Source organism: Panthera tigris, chromosome F2 (assembly GCF_018350195.1).
Source record: "Panthera tigris isolate Pti1 chromosome F2, P.tigris_Pti1_mat1.1, whole genome shotgun sequence".
NCBI lineage: Eukaryota > Metazoa > Chordata > Mammalia > Carnivora > Felidae > Panthera > Panthera tigris.
In genome coordinates this window covers 23,454,890-23,469,434 of record NC_056676.1, presented here as the reverse complement: position 1 = coordinate 23,469,434, position 14,545 = coordinate 23,454,890, and the positions used below count along the sequence as shown (strand labels likewise).

At 36.5% G+C, this 14,545-nt stretch overlaps 1 protein-coding gene across 9 annotated transcripts in view; it reads left to right on the top strand.

Annotated features, from left to right (window-relative positions):
- The window catches only part of STAU2 (staufen double-stranded RNA binding protein 2), a 309,135-nt gene that overhangs the window by 61,973 nt on the left and 232,617 nt on the right, over positions 1-14,545 (top strand). The gene's annotated exons all lie outside the window — the stretch shown is intronic.

The following is a 14,545-nucleotide window of genomic DNA, read 5'->3' as shown; positions in this document are numbered from 1 at the left end:
TACTGAGTCTTTCTACACGTTGCATAATTTTGTGATAGTTACAAGTGTAACAGAGTTTTCTTTTGTAGGCAAGGCAGAATTAAAAAAAATGTGAAGTGTTTTTTTTTTCTGATCATTTATAAAAGTCACGTAACTCATTGTAGAGAATGTAGAAAATGCAGAAAGTTAAAAAGAAAATATAAATAACTTGTAATTCCAGAAATAAATGTCTTTAATATTTTGATGTATTTTATATTTTTTTTATTCTTTGCACATTTATTTAACCAAATTGAAGTTATCCTTTATTCCTTTATATGCAATTTCTACAGTACTTTATGGAGGTACCATGTATGAATCACAAAACGCACAGATCTTAAATGTACATTGTGATAACTATCATTTATGTATATACATACATATTTATACTTTAATGGATCGCTTTTTACATATGTATATCCTCACAACATCGCCAGTGTGTTTCTATCACCCTGAGAGTGTCCTCATACCTATTTGCATTTATTACACCTCCTCCCAGGAGTAACCATGGTTCTATCACTGTAAATTAGTTTTGCATGTCATTGAACTTCATATGAATAGACTCATATAGTATGTACTCTTTTTATTTGGATATTTTCACTTCATATAATGGTTTTCTTGTTTATTTGTTTTTGTTTTCTGTTTGTTGCTTGTACTGTATCTGGATTTTGCCATTTTTTATTGCTAAATAGTGTTCCTTTGTTTATGAATATATCATAATTTATTCATTCCACATGTACAATATTGTGCCCTCTTTTCATTGAATAGGGATCATTTTTCATATATTTCTTTTAAAGTTTATTTATTTTTTAATAATCTCTACGTCCAGTGTGGGACTCGAACTTACAACCTTGAGTTGTAAGAGTCACAGAAGAGTCACATGCTCTTCTGACTGAGCCAGCCAGGCGCCCCCAATTTTTCACGTTTAAAAAAATTTTTTTTAATGGTTTTTTCGTTTTGAGTGACACACAGAGAGAGACAGAGCCTGAGCAGAGGAAGGGCAGAGAGAGGGAGACACAGAATCCAAAGTAGGCTTCAGGCTCTGAGCTGTCAGCACAGAGCTGGACGTGGAGCTCGAACTCACAGACCATGAGTTCATGACCTGAGGTGAAGTCGGACGCTTAACTGAGCCACCCAGGCGCCCCCATTTTTTATATTTTTAAGTGACTTTTGAAAAACATTTTTGATGGCTATATAATGCTTCATTTGGCCAGGTTATACTTTACAAGGATATAAACAGGTACAAACAAAGAATACTTGATGAGTATATAAACGAAATGCACCTGTTGTTGATCATCTAAGTTGTTTCCCCCTTTTTTGGGGGAATTGTAAGCAATGTTACTGCAAACAATTTTTACATACAAATTTTTGTTCACATCACTGATTATTGTCTTAAAATAGATTACTATAGGGGAATATTAGGTTGAAAAAAATAATGTTACCCAATTACGTTAACATTTGTACTAATTTCTTAGAGTATATTCTGTTCCATTCTGACAACACTGACTTTTAGAAATACATTGTCTTATTTGATGGCTAAAAAGTGGTATGTTTTTAAATTTTGGTTTTATTGATTACTTGTGAGGTTGAACAGTTTTTAAATATTAGTCACTTGTCCTTTTTGATTTGTCTAGTTTAATTTGGTAACTTTTGTTGCATTACTTGACCAATCTTCAAATGTTTACGTATGGAGGAGAAGGTATTAGCATTGCCTATTTTGTTTAATTTTCCTGCCCACCAAAAATTGGCTTTAGTTTTGTGTTTGTTTTTGATGTGCAACAGTTTTAGATATTATATGGTCTAATCTATAATTTTTGTGTGTTTGATTTTTCCCGCTCCTTTTATGCCTAAGAAATTCTTGTGATCAGATGTTTACTAATTCTTAAAAAGAATATTTTTATTGAGATATAATTGACATATAACATTGTACAAGTTTAAAGTGTGCAACATACTGATTTGGTACATTTATGTTGCATTATGATTGCCATTGTAGGGTTAGCTGACACCTCTATCATGTCACATAATTAACATTTCTTCTAGTGTTAAGATGCTGATACATTTTTAAGAAATTTTTTTTAATGTTTATTTTTGAGAGACAGAGCATGAGTGGGGGAAGGGCAGAGAGAGAGAGAGAGAGAGAGAGAGAGAGAGAGAGAAAGAAAATCAGAAGGAGGCTCCAGGCTCTGAGCTGTCAGCACAGAGCCCGACGCGGGGCTCGAACTCACGAGCCGTGAGATCATGACCTGAGCTGAAGTCGGATGCTTGATGGACTGAGCCAGCCAGGTGCCCCAAGATGCTGATATTTTTAAAATCATTTTGTGTACTTACTGACGTTACAGTTCAGATGTGAGAAGAAGATATTTAGTGTACATATAACCTGATACCTTTTGGTGTCTTCTTTGGTAGTGCGTATTTACCATTTAAAACTCAGTCCTATTCAGATTTTAAATGGTTCCTTTAAATACTATTGCTCAGATTCTCTAATAAAAATGTGTACAATCTCTTAGACTTCTGCTCCTTCCCGCTTTTCTGCTGGGTGTGTCAGGGGAATTTACTGTGTTGTGGTAGGGAAGGAGGGACCCTCACCGTTGTGTGGGTGTTCTGTATTGTCCGCTGGGCTTCTCTGCTCTTTGTGGTGATGTCCCTTGCCTAGCAGATAGCCGACACCTTTCTTGCCGCCTTGCTGAAACCTGCAGCTGGTGACGTGTGGTCCTGTCAGGTAATGCTTCCACAGAGTCTTGACCATCTCCCCCCTTACTCTTTTGGCCTAAATCCTTAACTCCCTTTGTTTTCCTGGCATGTTTTTCCATTCTTATTCTCTTCTTAGTGTCTCCTAGTTGGAGCATCCAGTGGCAGGCTTACCAGCTCTCAACTTGGTGTCCACACCCCATAGGTGGCAAGAAGGGCATCACATGTCTCTTGTAGTTGCTTTACTTTGTCTTTTTCTGTATAACATGCGTATTGCCTTTCTCATGAGCCTGAGGTTACCTAATATAAATAAAACTATTTGTCCACTTAGCACAACAGATATATTTGGTCACCTGAATTAGATATACTTTGCCTTGTTTGTACTTGCAAGATATTCTGTCTATCGATTTATAAGTTCATTTATTTATTTTGCGGGGGGGGGGCAGAGTAAGAGAGGGAGAGAGAGAATCCCAAGGAGGCTCTGTGCTGACAGCGCAGAGCCCAATGTGGGGCTGAAACCCACGAATCATGAGATCATGACCTGAGACAAAATCAAGAGTCAGAGGGTTACTGACTGAAGCACCCAGGTGCCCCTTATTTTTAATGTACTATAATGAATAGTCTCCTGAGGATATTATATTTAAATGCTTATTGTATTTTGATATCTATAGTCCTTTATTGAAATCTTAACTAGAGTTTCGATTAGTGAATTTATTACTTTTAAATGAAAGAAATCTGGTGCTAAAGCAATGAAAAATCAGACAGTAATCTCTGTGGATTATTAATATGGAGCTCATATTCTAGCAGGGGAGGCAGTCAGTAAGAAGTGGTTACTTAGTGAGAAGGTGACTTTTGATAAAGACCTAAAAGGAGAGAGGAAGTAAGTAGTGAGAATGTCATGAAAGAGGGAGAGAATATTCCAAGCAGAACAAACAGCAGGTGCAAAGCTCCTGAAGTGGGAATGTTCCAGGTGTGTTGATGTCTTTACCAGGACACCAGTATGGCTGGAAAACAGTGAACCAAGGGGAAGAATAGTTGGCATATGAGAATGTGACAGGGGTCCTGTGGTTTGGTTTGATTTTTTTTTTCCTGTGGTAAGTTTTATGTTAAGATGTTGACATTTTTCCTTTCTTGGCAATTTCTGGTTTCAAGATGTGATTCCATGGTTGTCATGAGGGGCACAAGAAGTTATTTATGGCTTCTTTAGAGGGTTGTGCCATAGTCCATTCCAACTTCATGGAGAAAGTGGACTTTGCTTCCAGATTGTTGGAGAGGCTTTTCAGATTGTTTTGAGATTCTGCAGATCACAAAAAAAGGTAAAAAGAAAATAGGGAAGTACTGGTAAGCTGCCAGGCCGTGTTTCAATGTAAAAGCTGCTCACGAAAGGGCAAACCTAACCATTACTGATTAGGCTGTAAAAATTATGATTTCACATATGACCTTCATTTGCGGATGACAACACCTGAATGTGTTACAGGGAATTTGGAGCCAAAGATCAGAGGGGGCACTCTTCTCCTTGTCAGACTCCAAATGAATCAGTAGCTTCTTAATAAGTCAGGGAATGAAAAGTTAAAAAGTCTAAGAAACAAATATTGTTTAGAGGGATTTATGTAAAGGTCATGTCATTTTCTACTTAAAATAGTATTAAGTAATAATTAGGTATTACCCATGTTGTTTTTTTTTTAAGTGTATTTATTTTTATTTAATTCTGTTTTTTCCTGATGAGGTTTCTACACTTGAACTGACTCAAAGGCTAAGGAGGCACTTACAGAAACCACCCCTCCACCCCCATCCCTCCACTGTCCTGTTTTGTGATGGCTGGGGAAAAAAAGAGATTTATCCATTAACAAAATCTGGATGCAAGCTGGATTCTGAAGTACCTGTCTCTTTTTGTTACACCCAAGATGTTTAAAAATGAATGTATCCAGTTACATCTTTTTCTTTCTCATTTGGGCCACTGTTCACTAACAGATATAAAGTTGAAAGCTACAAAAATTTATATGACAAAGTGTAGGATATAAAGTTTGGAGAATACTTTATGCTCTTGTTCTCCTATCTTTGTTATAAAAGTGGTATACATTATCCCAAGGAACAGAATGGTTGAAGTCAGGCCTCCAACAGACAGTTTATCAATTTTGTGTATGCACAGATGCAAGGAGCATTACTGCTTGGCTAGTGGCCAAAAGGTCCCCAGTCTGCTGATGCAGATGGCCAAAGGCCCACAACTCAAACAAGACTTTGTGAAAATGGGGATTTTTGCCTTAAATAACTGGGAGGTCTCTTGGGGAGATTTCAGGCATGGTTGAATATAGGGCTTTAGTGTTCTTTTCCCTCATTTTCCATTTCTCTTTTTAGTTCTTGTCTCATTTTTCCTCTGCTTGGCTTCATTTTTAAAGAAGCTGACTTTTCATTTGCTGTATCTCATATGCTACAAAGTCCTTAGACATGTGGTACCAGAGAAGGAACAAGTTTTTGTGTCATTCTTAGGAAAGTCCTAGGAAAGACTGAGTAGACTATCCATCCCTTTGTCATTCAGACTGGATTTGGGGTTTGAGAATAATTAGCCCATGCTTGGGTTTGTGCCCAGCCAGGAGAAACAGGGATTTATCCCATTCAAGTTGCTATGCAGAGCACAATTATTTTATGAAAGATTCCCTCAAGGCAGAGATCCTGAAGGAGAATCATTTCCATTACAGTCAGAACCTTTGGTTCAAATCCTGATTCTGATGCTTTTAGTTGTGTGGTTTTGAGCAAGGCACTGGACCTCTCTTAGTTTCCTCATTTCCTAAATAGAGATGATGATAAAATGAAAAGACTTTCATGAGATCTTTCATTAAGCAAATATTTACAAATGCCTGCTTTTTGCCACATGTCGTGTTAAGAGTAGATACTTTAGTAGATACTTTACATAGTCTGGTAGACTCTGAGTCCATTAGAAGATGAGAACAATGCAGAGAAACAGTAACAGAGTGATAGATGTGACCATATGGTGCTGTGGAAACACTGAGAACAACCACCTCACTCATATTGGGGAATCAAAGAAAGAAGCTTCCCAGAAGGAAATGACACTTGAACTGCATCTCCAAGGTTAACTAGGCACTAGCCAGGTGACCAAGGTAAGGAAAAGCAAACTAGGTTTTGGGAACAACAACAAGGAATCCTGAGAAGTTTAGTTCATCATGGACTTGCAAGCCATGTGGTATGTCTGGAATGAAAAGGCCAAAGTTCAGTCAGGGTGCTGATCTGATGTCCTCAAATGGCCTTGGGAAGAGGGTTAGATTTATACTGAAGGTGATTGGGAGCCACTGAAGGATTGTAAGCTGAGGGATAAAATAATTTGGTATCTGTTTTAGACATATTGCTTTGGCAGTATGTGGGAAATAGTTTTGATAGGCTTAAAATTCAAGGGAGAAAGATGAATTACAAGGATGTTGTAATTTAGGCTTAAGGTGATGAGAGCCTGGAACAGTGAAGATGGAGAGGGAGGCAGTGTCTATTTAGAAGGTGAACTTGATAGCACTTGGGGATTGATTGGATGAGGAAAGTAATTAAGGGTAACTTTCACCTATCTGGATCACTAGTAATATTTTTCACAATGAGGAGTCAGAGTTGATCTTTGGAAACATTAGGAATTCTGTTTCGACTATGTTGAGTTTAAACTGCCTGTATTTAGGAAGAGCCCATTTTACTATTCTTTAAAGCCTCAGTGGAGGGTATGTATGGGAAGATTATCCTCAGCTTTTAAAGTTTGTTGGAAGAACACATGGGAAGAGGAACTTCAGGGTCTGGAGCCTCCTTGAAGCTCACACATCAGAATGCATCCTGCAGACAATGACATTGTTTAGGTTACAACCAAAGTTTGAGTGACCAATCTGTTCTTTGTTCATGTAGGATTTATATTTCCTTCTCAAAAGGATTTAGTTATGCTGGTTGGTCATTATTTGATTTGGAAAAATTTCATGGCACGCCCCCATGCCAAGCATGGCCATCCTCAGGTGTGGTTGGTATATTTTGTGTCAAGACAATATTTGGTTGCTAATGTATCAAATTCCTGGTCCAATTACTTGTACCTGGGTTGGTAAAGTTGCTTTCTCTTAAGATGTATGGTATGAGTCATAGTAAGTTAAATAAGGAAAGAGAATTATTTTGCTAAAGTTTCTTGTTCCAATGGGCAGAGCCAGGTACTTACTTGAATCTTCATGGTCTCCCCTCTTGTTGCCCAAGTCTGTGAGACTTGGAAAGAACTTTTTGGACAGCTATAGCTATCAGTGGAAATTTGATAGGGTGAAACAGATTTTTTTTTTTTAACGTTTATTTATTTTTGAGAGAGCATGAGCAGGAGAGGGGCAGAGAAAGTGAGACACAGAATCTGAAGCAGGCTCCAGGCTCCGAGCTGTCAGCATACAGCCCAGCGTGGTGCTCAAACCCATGAACTGTGAGATCGTGACCTGAGCCAAAGTCAGATGCTTAACCGACTGAGCCACCCAGGTGCCCCAGATTTTTTGAAGTACCTGAACTGATTTTATTTCATTATGTTAATTATCAGTAAAATTAGAAATAATCAAGATTTTAGTTTATGAAATATCTTGTTGCATCTCACAGCTTGTTATATAGGCTGATGACTAGCTGCTAATACTGTGTGGTGTGCTATTAATTTTGAGCTTGTTCCAACTTTTTAAAATTAAGTCTTAAAATTTTCATCCCACCATAAAGTTTATGTTAAAATTTTAACATACACTGTTATATTAGTTTCAGGTGTATAATTCAAACCGTCAGTCTAAGTGTCCTTCACTACTTTCTATTGCCCTTTGAAAAAGCAAGTTGGAAAGTAGAACACTTGAGAAACTGAATATTTGTATGCAGCACTATAAACAGGAAAAGCCTATAATTTCGCTTTCTGCCACCAGGTGGTGCTTGTGTACTGATAAAACAACATGGCAGACTGGGTGAGTTTACACTGGTTAGTATTCCAGGGCTGGTGGTTAACTGATAAATGAGAGGTTAAACCATATAAAGTCATTAATATTTTACCTTTCTTTGTCCTATAAATATGTTATTTTCATATGTTTCAACGTAACAGGAAAAAGTCAGCAAAGTACACAACTTTAAAGCCTCTTGGATAAATGAGATAAATGTGAAGTAGTGAAAAGCAGGAATTCATTCAAGTAGTTATATATAATTTTGCCTTTTGTACATTATATCCCTTGATTTGGGGAACATATTCTTTTCTCTATTGTATACTTTATGTATGTTACAACTTTTCAAAATGACGTTTCTTTTCTTTTTAAACATTTTTAAGCTTATATTTATTGATTCCGAGAGCGAGTGAGTGAGCAGGGGAGGGTCAGACAGAGGGGGAGAGAGAGAGAACCCCAAGCAGCCTCCGCACCATCAGCACAGAACCCGACGCAGGGCCTGAACCCACAAACCATGAAATCATGACCTGAGACAAAATCAAGAGCCAGACGCCCAACTGACTGAGCCACCCAGGCACCCGTCAAGATGACATTTCTTTTAAAAATGATATTTCTTCACGAGGATACTACTTTACAGGTAGATGTAGAACTGAAAGGCTATAAGACAAAAGTGTTCAATATTCTCTATTTTTACATAGGATTACATTAGTTAAATTAGAAATGTGTTTTTATTTGGGGGAAATAAATCCAAACCCATAATAAAGAAGTGTTAAAAATACACTGTGTTTTAAGACTCTTACAGTGAGTCAGAGAAGAGGATTTGAGTAGGTTAAGAAAGCAAAGATGAGGGAGAATGAACTGGAGCATGAAGCCAGGGAATCAGAGAGCAAGGGAAATGAGGAGTTTAGTCTGGGCCAGAAGCTCTTGCCTTAGGCAACAGTATTTAAAATTAAGAATAGGAACTAGTGAACATTTTGACTCTTTAAAACAAAAGTTGTGGGGCGCCTGGGTGGCTCAGTCGTTTGAGCGTCCGACTTCGACTCAGGTCGTGATCTCTCGGTCTGTGAGTTGGAGCCCCGTGTCGGGCTCTGTGCTGACAGCTCAGAGCCTGGAGCCTGTTTCGGATTCTGTGTCTCCCTCTCTCTGACCCTCCCCCGTTCATGCTCTGTCTCTCTCTGTCTCAAAAATAAATAAATGTTAAAAAAAAAATTAAAAAAACAAAAACAAAAGTTGTAACTCTTACTCATCTGGTAAGACCAGATATGACATAGTTCATTTTATGAAATAGAAATACAACATTTTGCTTTGAAGTGAAATATAAAGAGCCCTTCCCCACCTCACATCTGTTTCTTCAAGAATAGGAATTAAGAATAGGAACTAGTGAACATTTTGACTCTTTAAAACAAAAGTTGTAACTCTTACTCATTTGGTAAGACCAGATATGACACACTTCATTTTATGAAATAGAAATACAACTTTTTCTTTGAAGTGAAATATAAAGAGCCCTTCCCCACCTCACATCTGTTTCTTCAAATATTAGATAAAAATAAAATTATTAAAAATATTGTGGGACTTATGCTTTTGGCTATAACTGGGACCAGGTTTACCCTCCCCCGAATAAACACCTAGAAAACCTAGGGAGGTTTCTTACATTATATGTGAACGGATATAATATACGAAGGGAAGTTATGGTAAGTTAAAGATGTCTATTGATGCTGTGCAAAAAAAGAATAGTTAAGAATATAATAGTGGGTATAAAATAGAATAAGAAATATAATCTAAAAGAAGGCAGAAAAGAGGGAGGAAAAAAAGAGTAATGAACATATGGGATAAATAGAAAACAAAGAGCAAGATGATAGATTTGAACCCAGAGATATCAGTAATTATGTTAAATGTAAATGGTTTAAATGCTTTAGTTAAAAGATAATGTCAGACTTGATAAAAGAGCAGGAAATACAACCATATGGTATATAAAGAAATCTACTTTCATTGTAAAGACACAGATTGGTTAAAAGTACGGAAAATGATATTTCATGCAAACACTAATCATAATAAAGCTGGAGTGGCTATATTTATATAAGACAAAGTAGACTTCAAAACAAGAAGTATTGTCAAGAATAAAATTACTGGGGCGCCTGGGTATTTCAGTCGGTTAAGCGTTCGACTTCCACTCAGGTCACGATCTCATGGTTCGTGGGTTCAAGCCTCGTATCAGGCTCTGTGCTCACAGCCCAGAGCCTGGGACATGCTTCAGATTCTGTCTCTGTCTGTCTCTCTCTCTCTCTGTCTGCCCCTCCCCTGCTCACGCTCTGTCTGTCTCTCTCTCTCTCTCTCAAAAATAAATAAACATTAAAAAAAATTAAAAAAAAAGAAAATTACCAATGATAGAAGGATAAAATCATCCAGAAAACCTAACAATTGTAACTATCCATGCACCTATGAACAGGCTTTAGAATAACTAGGCAGAAAACAATTAAACTAAGGCACTGGTGTGGGCTAAATTGTGTACCCCCCAAGTTCATATGTTGAAGCCCTAACCTGAAATGTGATGGTATTTGGATATAGGGCCTGTGGGAGGTAGTTAGGTTTCGAGAGGTCATGAGGGTGTGGCCCTCATGATGAGGTTATTGCTCTTTTAAGAACAGACACCATACAGCTAGCTCTGCATATCCTCTGCCCTTGCCATGTGAGGACCTAAGAAGTCGGTTGTCTACGAGCCAGGAAGAGGGCTGTCATCAGAAACTGACCACGTAATCACCTTGATCTTGGACTTCCAGCCTCCAGAACTGTGAGAAAATAAATTTCTGTTGTTTAAGCCACCCAGTCTGTGGTATTTTGTTATGGCAGGCCAAGCTAAGACAGTGTTCAATAACACTGTCAATGAGTGTTCTGGATCTCCCTATCTAATAACAGCAGAATATATATTCTTCTTAAGCACACACAGAACATTCACCAAGATAGATGATATGCTGTGCTATGAGACAATTCTCAATAAATGTGAGAGAATTGAAATAATACAAACTGTGTTCTGATCCCAAAGGGATTGAGTTATAAATATGATAAAAATATCTGGAAATTCTTTAAGTATTTGGTAATTAAACAACATATTTCTAAATAATGCATGGGTCAAAGGAAAAATCACCAAGGATATTAGAAAAATATTTTAAACTAAATGAAGATGAAAATGAAACGTTGAGATATGGATGCAGCTAAAGCAGTGCTTGGAAGGACACGTATAGCTTTAAATGCTACGTGAGAAAAGAAAAAGTCCAAAATTATTGCTTAAGGCTTCCATCTTAAGAAGCTAGAGCTTGCACTCTCTCTCAAAAAATAAAATAAACATTAAAAAATATGTGAGCATCTTACAGACACAGAAAAAACATTTGATAAAAGTCAGCACTCATTCATGATAGAGACTCATCAAACTAAGAATGGAAAGTAGTTTCTCCTTAATGTGATAAGGGATTTCTCTAAACAGCTTATAGCTGTTATGTTTTGTGACGGAAGACTGAATATTTTACTTGTAAGGTGAGCAAGGCAGCGATGTACATGTTATCACTTGTAGTTAGCATTGTACTTGAGTTCTATTAAGTGTAATAAGAAATAAAGGTGGGGGGGGAATATTGGATAAGAAGAAATAAAACTTGTATATGCAAACACCATTAGTTTTTTAGAAAATTCTTAACTCAAAAATGAAAAGCTACTGAAGCAAATGAGTTGAGCAAGGTCACAGGATACAAGGTCAATGTACAAAACATCAACAGTATTTCTATTTCATAGTAATGAACAATTGAGCATTAAAATAGTATAAAAGCATGTCATACCCGGTATTAAATCTAACAAAATATATGTACAGACTGTGTACTAAAACTAAAAAATATTGTTCCAATACATTAAAGAAGACTTGATATAGTTAAAACGTCAGTTATTCCAAAGTTAACATACAGCTGTAATGCAATCCCAGTTAAAATCATAGCAGGGTTTTGTGTGTGTGTTTGTAAAATTGATAATATTAATATTTGTGTGGAGATGCAAAGAAACTGCAGTTACCACACAGTTTTGAAAAGGATGGACAAATTTGAAGAGCTCATACTACCTGACTTCAAGACTTGTTCTAAAGCTTCAGTAATCAAGACAGTTAAATACTGGCCTGGGGAGTGATCAGTGGAACAGAATAGAACAGAGGTTGGCAAACTGGCTCGTGGAGCAAATCTGGTCTCCCTGTTTTTGTGTGGCCTGCAAGCTAAGAAGGGTTTTTTACATTTTTAAATGGTTAGGAAAAAATATTTAGAAAAAGATGTTTCATAGCACATGAAATTTAGATGAAGTTGAAATTTTAATGTCAAGTTTTATTGGAACACAGATAGGATCATTTGTTTGTATATTGTCTGCAGCTGCTGTCATGCTATATAGCAGCAGAGTTGAGTAGATATGACAGATTATATGGCTTGCAAAGCCCCAAATATTTACTATTTGGCTGTTCACAGAAAAAAAAGCTCGCTTGATCCCTGGAATATAGAATCAAGAAATAGACCCACTCATATATATAAGTCAATTTGTTTTTTCTCAAAATTAACTTTAACAGAGATGCTAATAGGCAAAGGATACTCTTTCCCTCAAACAGTGGTAAAACAATTGGATATCCAGATAGAAAGAAATGTTTCTCAACACCTACCTTACACCACAGACAAAAATTAATTAGAAATGGATCACAGACCTACGTGTAAAAGTTAGGGCTGTAAGTTTTCAGAAGAAAACACATTATTACTTTGGAGGTAGGCAAAGATTTTATCAAACCTAAAAAGCATGAATCATAATTTACAGAAGAAAGTGTTTTGCTACTTTAGGGAAAGGTGAAGATCTCTTCGAACACAAAAAACACAAATCATAAAAGAAAAATTAAGAAATTAAACTTTATCAAAATTTAAAACTTCTGATACCTGAAAGTCATTGTTTAAAAAACTAGAAAGCAGGACATACACTGGAAGAAAATATTTGCAATACATAGTTTGACACAGGATTTGTATCCAGAATATATAAATGGACACTTAAAACTTAAGACAAACAAATGAGCAAAGTAATTGAATGGACACTTCACTAAAGGAGAGATAAGAATGGCTAATAAGCCTTTGAAAAGATGCTTGAAATCATTAATTTTCAGGGAAGTACAACTTAAAACTGTAGTTAAAATTTAAAAAGACTGGCAATACCAAGTGTCATGACCAGGCAGGGGGAACTCTCATACCTTGTTGCTGGGAAGATAAAACTGTATGGCCTTTTTGTCATGGTTTGTAACTTTCTTTTGAAATTAAAGGTATACTTACCATACCAGCCAGCAATTCCACTCTTGGTGTTTACTTAAAAGAAATGAAAATATGTGGCCAAAGATTGTACATAAATATTTGTAGCATCTTTCTTTTTCTTTTTCTTTTTTTTCTTCCTTTCCCTTCCCTTTTGTTCCCTATCCTTCCCTTCCCTTCCTTCCCCCCCCCCCTTTTTGCATCTTTATTTATAATAGCCCTAAAATAGTAATATCCACCACCAGTTAAATGGTTGAACAAATTATAATGTAACCATGCCATGGAATACTACCCAGTAGTAAAACGTTTGATTCAACGAATCTGAAAAGCATTATGGTGTATGAAAGAAGCCAGATACGTATGTGTATACTGTAAGATTCTGTTTTCATGACCTTCTAGAATGGGCAAAACTAACCCATAGTGACCTAAAGCAGTTCATTGCTTGCCTGGATCCAAAGGTGGGGATTTTTTCTACAGGGAAGCCTTTTGGGGTGATAGAAATATTCCGTATCTTGATTGGCTTGAATGAGTGTGTCAAAACTCATTAACTGTGAGCTTAAAATAGGCACATTTCATTGCATGCAAATTTTATCTCAATAAAGCTGAGGTTTTTTTTTAAAGTTCATGTATTTTTAAAAAATATTTTGTAATACTGAATTTTCTTTGAAGCTAAAAGTGTGTCTAAGAAAGCATCAGATTTTGCCTCTCAAGCATTTCTCCAAAACCATTGTAAATGTTTTACTAGGGGCTAAAATAATATTTACCTCATAGAGTGTTTGAGAATAAAATGGCATGTCTATAAATTGCTTAGCTTTTGCCTTTGCTCAGTAAATGTTGTTTAATTGTGAGCCTTTATTATATTGTAGCTAATATAGTTGTAAGTACAGGATCTGGAGTTGGAATGATGGCTGTGTGGATTTGAACAACCTTCTAATTCTCAGTTAACACATCTGTAAATTGGGGAGAATAAATTATGCTTCTTCGTAATGTTGTTTTCAAGATTAAATATGACAATTCCATGACTACACATGGCCCATTTTCTTACTTTACCATAGTGTTTGTATTTCCTTAAAAATAATTTTAAGTATGAGTATTTGCCCTAGGACATTGTTATTTTGAGAGGTTTTTAATAATTCACTTCTGCCCAATTAAAAAAAATCAGATATGATTCTATTATTATTTCTAAGTATTTACTTACCAGGAGGAATGACTGATTCTATAATATGGAAATACATACCTTTATTTAGCCTTTTGCTGGAATTTAGTTGATCCTGGAATGATACTGCCATTGCGGCCCAGAAAGTCATTTCTCCTTTAGAAAACTACTGTGCACATGAGCAGTTATTAATTTGGGATTTGGGCATGAGCCTAGGTATTCTGTGCTTTTTATTAATTATTTGTGGCATTTATACAGCTACCTCTGCTGCCTTGCCATAACTTGATAGCCATCCATTTTACCTTTGATCTTTCAACTTTGTCACTTTCATTCCCAAGGAATGGTTAGTTTGTGTTTGGTTGCCACTGAGTTAGTATTCAAAGACTAATAACTTGTAACAAATTTCCCCTGATGCAAATTCAGAACTCCAGACTCCTTTTTCTCCTCTTACAGGCAGTCAGGCAAGCCCA